The sequence below is a fragment of the Mus musculus genome, chromosome 3, assembly GCF_000001635.26.
Source record: "Mus musculus strain C57BL/6J chromosome 3, GRCm38.p6 C57BL/6J".
Classification (NCBI taxonomy): domain Eukaryota; kingdom Metazoa; phylum Chordata; class Mammalia; order Rodentia; family Muridae; genus Mus; species Mus musculus.
In genome coordinates, this window is record NC_000069.6 from 45,411,055 (window position 1) to 45,416,583 (window position 5,529).

General features: G+C 32.4%; 1 protein-coding gene across 2 annotated transcripts in view; it reads left to right on the forward strand.

Moving 5' to 3' along the window:
- Window positions 1–5,529, forward strand: part of Pcdh10 (protocadherin 10) — a 56,182-nt gene that overhangs the window by 32,657 nt on the left and 17,996 nt on the right. The gene's annotated exons all lie outside the window — the stretch shown is intronic.

Consider the following 5,529-nt stretch of genomic DNA (forward strand, 5'->3'; position numbering starts at 1 on the left):
GGATTAAAGTTAGAAAGGTTGTAGATGATGACTGGAAAACTGATTGAAGTAATTAACTTGATTTTCTTTTGGTGTCTTAGATCGTAGATTTTAATATAAACATCTTTAAGAGTCTAGAGCTGTGTGTGTGTTTGTGTGTGTGTGTGTGTGTGTGTGTGTGTGTGTGTGTGTGTGTGTGTGAGCTTTATGATCCTGTAGATGTGAGGGTATGTGGGTACAAGTGATGCTGATACCAGGTGTCTTCCTCTATTGTTCTACACTGCATTATTATTGTTGTTATTGTTATTGTTGTTGTTATTGAGAGAAATGTCTCTCAATGAACCTGGAGTTCTGTTTGGCTAGGTTGGTGGGCAGTGAGTTTCAGATCTGCCTGTCTCTGCTCACGAGGTTATAGATGTATACTACTATGTTCTGCTTTTGGAATCAAATTGGGGTTTTATTGCTAGAGTCTCAAACATTTTTGCTGACTCATCCATCTCTCTCCTCTTCTGTGGAGAATGCTTAACACAACTTTTTTTTTGTTTAATTTTTTAGATTTTTCTTTCTTTATGCAAAATAGCAATGAATGGATATTCTTTGTCGGTTCCTAATATTATACAGTAATTAGCAAGTACACAATTTTATGGAATATTGTTGATTTCTACACTTGCTAATTTTAATAAAAATAAAGGTATTTTATATGAGAATATACAGTATCAATACATTTAGCAAGAATCTCTTTTTGGGACCAAGAATGGTTAATCATTGAAATTCTGAACATTTTCTTGAATTTGTTTTGTCTTTCATTGATTCTAGGTGCATAATACAACTTTTTAATTTCCCACAAATCTGTTATTTATAATAACTAAAATAAACCTGAAGTGAATACACACTTTAATGTTATAGAAGAAAACTGAAGACTTAGGGTCTAAACTTGGTATCAAATTACATTATAACTAAAATTAACTCTAGTTTTTAATAAGAATGCTAGAACATTACTTCAGTAATTAGGATTTTAAACCTTTCAAGATGTTTGATTTCCAGAATACCAGTTTTCAAATCTCTTATTATTTGATGAGAGATTATATTCAAAGGACATAAGGCATATGGCTTGGTGAATATACGATATAACTGAAACTAATGTTTATATTTTGAATTACATTTCAGAAAGGGTGAGTGAAAACTATGCTTCTTATGCAAAGAGAACATTTGCTAACTATGTATGCTATATTTCATATGACCACACATCACTCAAAAGCTGAGATGAAAGTTTAAACATTATTAATATATAAGCATAATTTTATGGCTGTATATATATTAGTGATAATCATGAGCCATTGACTATAAATTTAAATTTTGAATAATTGAATTTTGTATCTTTTCTATTTTTGTTACATAGTATCTCAATATTGATTTGTGTAGACATGTAGAAAACTTCTCAAATAAACCAGCATTACAAAGTATGTTTCTAGCTTTTATGGTTACTAATGACATCTAGGCTATAATCAAGCAGATGCCTTGAGGTAAAAATTGTGAGACTGTCTAACAGATCAATATATCACACCACAATATTGTACAGAATATGTATATATTAACAAATTATTTTTTGTCTAATTGGAGATGTAGTTCTTACTGGGAACTCTCTACTTTATCTACCAATGCTAATGATGAATATTAAATCCCGCAGTGTTGAGGTTCCTAACCTGTTTTATGTAGCAATATTACTACTACATTCGTCTGTGCTTAGTTTCCAGGGTTTCTGTATTCTCATTTCTGCTCTGAGCCTGCCCAGATGTTATTAGCTTGCTACATACGAAATAGAGAGCTAATCAAACATTAGAGGGAACTAAGTCATCAAGTACATTAAGTACCATTGATAAGCACACAGATACTAAGTCGTTTGTGTTGACTGGCTTTTTAAAATCCTGCTCGGTTACACTGCATTTAGATTTGTATTTACTAATCCAATTATTTTTATGGCTTGATGTTTCCAGATTGTGCTTCAGTGGTTGTCAAGACTTACCCCTGCTTAAGAAAGGAATTCATTGGTAATAAGCAGATACATGAGTAAATTAAGCCACCCAATTAAAATGTTAAATACTCATGTATTTTGGTATTGTATGATAATAAGTTTATGCTTGGTTTTCATATAAACAAGCAATCACATGGGTCTTGAAGAACTGAAATGAATGGCATGTAAAAATGATGTTTGACATACAAAGCTCTCTGTATCGGTAGTATCCTCGTGTACAAAGTGATGACCAAACTTACTCTGAAATTGTTCATGCTTTCTGCTGTGAATAAGGATGATAATTTAAACCTTACAAGTAGGTAACTCATCCTCGATGCTTTGAAGAAACCACTTGAAGCTTAAGTGTTAAAAGGCAGTAAATATTATTAGGCTCATTTTAAACAACCATTTATTTTTGAAGAAATATGAGGTTATTCTTTTTTTTAAATTTTAGTTGTAGTAAAAGCATTTGTCAGTCTGAATGAGCTAATACCTTGAGCTTATGAGCAGGAAGGTGTACTGGGTAAATTGTCTTCAGAAGTTGCAAAAATTTATGTTTAAGTGTAAATTGTGTTTTTAAATAGCTCTGAACAAAACATTCCACATGTGAGCATATTATGATATGTTAAAAAGCCCATGTTGATTGTCACTGAGAGAAATATACACTTCTGTTTTGTAAAGTATATACTGAGTTAGGGCCAGAATGATCGAAACTCTAAATTTAACTTTAAAAGAATTTATTTATTTATTTATTTATTTATTTATGTATTTATTTCCTGTATGTGAGTACACTGTCACTATCTTCAGACACATCAGAAGAGGGCATCGGATTCCCATTACAGATGGTTGTGAGCCACCATGTGGTTGCTTGGAATTGAACTCAGGATCTCTGGAAGAGCAGTCAGTACTCTTAACCACTAAGCCATCTCTTCAGACACTCAAAATTTAACTTAAACTAATGGAATGAATTTTTGGCTTAGTTTATTTTTCAGAAAGCCTGCTACAATATCCATCAGGTACGGAGAAGTACCATAGTCCAATATCCCTTTTGCAAAATCTAGCTTGAAATGCATATTTTTCATACATGCCGAGTTGTTTATTCTTTTTATGAATATTTTATTTTAGTATAATACTTTACTTCAAAACATATCTTTTCATAGTATTTCTAGATGGGATGCTCATAAATGAGTGTTGTGTGTTGTTAGGAACCTTGTTTAAGTAAAGCTGAAGGTATTATCAAAATATGTTAATTAAGGCACTATCACTAGTTTTTGTCATAACACATTGCCAATGTGTTATGTTAATATTAGAGGTAAATGACATGGTTGCTGTAAATCACACAGATGGTATTTGCACATGAAATAAGTATACACTTGGTATTTCCTGCCCATGTGTCCTCCTCCTGAGGGGGTTCTCTGGTATGAAGTGATCTGTCCTATGGCGGAGTTCTCAGTTCTTCATGTAAAATTGTGTGACTGTAATTATTGGTGATGAGACTACACTGATGGATAATGAAACACCTGTCCTTAAAGGTGTTATCTTTTCATAGTGATAGCATATAAAATACACACTAAGCAAACTGAATTGTGAAATCTCCAGGCAATAAATTCAAGAGTTCTTATAGGCTGTAATTTTACATGAATTTGAAGCTATCCTATTGATTATAAAATAAATTCCTTCACTGATCACACTTTGCTATGTGAGAAAATTGGGCCCAGGTTCCCCTTTAATCTCTCTCTTTAAATTATATATGGTACTTATGATGGCAGACCTGGGAGCACCTTGGTATTAATGGCTGATTCTAGGCAGAGTTCAAAAAAGAAAGAGAAGCTACTATGAATTTTCTTGGCTTAGAAATGATTCTTTATACACTTTCATTAATGTACATTTCTGCTTCATGAAACTATATTTTACAGTTTTCTTATCTCTTAAAATATCCATGGACTTATATTTTGGTTTAATAAGTATTAAATGTAAAGGATGCATTGAGCATTATGCACATCAAAATAGTCAACTAAAGATATACATTTTTCTTACATTAATAGTCTAGACGAATGCCTCAGGATTCATTTCAAAGATTTTTCTTTCCAAAAAATGGAGACTTTACATATATTTGGTAGCAATGTTGTCTCCAACCACATTCCTGTTTCCCATCTACTACTTGATCATTTATTGCTGTCATGTTATAATAGGTTATAAAGGTTATAGACTTGATAAAAGGATAAAGCATACCTGGAAAGGAGATCAAGTTGACATTGCAATTTAAATGTAAACTCAACTTTATACTGCATCAAAGTGTTGTCACTAGTCACAAAAATAATACACTATATTAAGAAAAGGCTTTGTTTTTAACAATAGACCTTAAGCTCATGTAGTTGTTTCACACACACATGCACACACACACAGCCACACGACTACAAATCAATTTGCATTCTTCTATAAGGTGATAGAGGGCAATGCACAATATGTAAAATATGAATGTGTGCAGATGGGAAGATACAAGAGAAATGAAGTAGTTACCATCCATTAGCATTTGAACCCTACTGTTCTTCATTTTCCAACAAAGGGTTAAAACACATGGTTAAAAGGTCCTTAGAAAAATTATCAAAGAAATTCCTCATAAGTAGTTCAAAAATAAGGCAAGAAAGTTAAAGGAACTGATTATTCAACTGGACAAATCTCTAAAGGAAACTTACCTTTAAACCATCTTTAAGTTTATGATAAGCTTTTACAGAGAGAACAGAGGGCAGGTGTATGAGACTCCCACAGGGGGTAATGAGCTCAGAATCTCACAGGCTAGATTTGCTTTATGTATGGAGAGTGTCCTGACTGTGAGGCTCATTAAACATTTCAATGAGCTCTGAGTAGGTGACTGATCTCAGCCCCTAGAAAAGTTTCACTGCAGCAGGGTCTCAGTCATGGGAGATATTTGAAGGTTACTTTTTTTTCCTCCCTGCAGAAACAGATTAGGCGGCTTAACAAGTATAATTTACTTCTCTAGCGTTCTTTGTTTTATAGTAGAATAAGGCATATGATACATTTGTGTCTCTAGTAATATGAGTGTTGAAATATGACTAGTTGGCATATCAATTATCATGTCAATGTATGTCATACTTAGTTATGTTAGGCAACTAACTGTATGGCACAAGTACTCTGTTATGGTAATTTTGCAATTATACAAAAGCATGCATGTGACAGTCATTCTTCTTCAGCCACTACTTAATCAGTTTAGTAAACATGCTAATTAATCTAAATGTTTAAATTTTCCTCATAATTTAAAATTTTGCTTTGCAAACTATGAAAGGCAATAGGATTACAGAGCATAAAATAATAGACAGTTACGCAATTCATTAAAAACTACTTGATAAGTTCTAACAGTAGATATTTGAATATTTCTTCTCCAGAATACTTTTTCATCTCTACTTCAAATGTCAAGATAAGTGTGAAAAATGAAATGTTTCTGTGACTCACCAAGAAAAATAAAAATGCATTTAAAAAATAGAGTGTGAAAGAAGCACAAACAGTTCCTTCATTCTTTT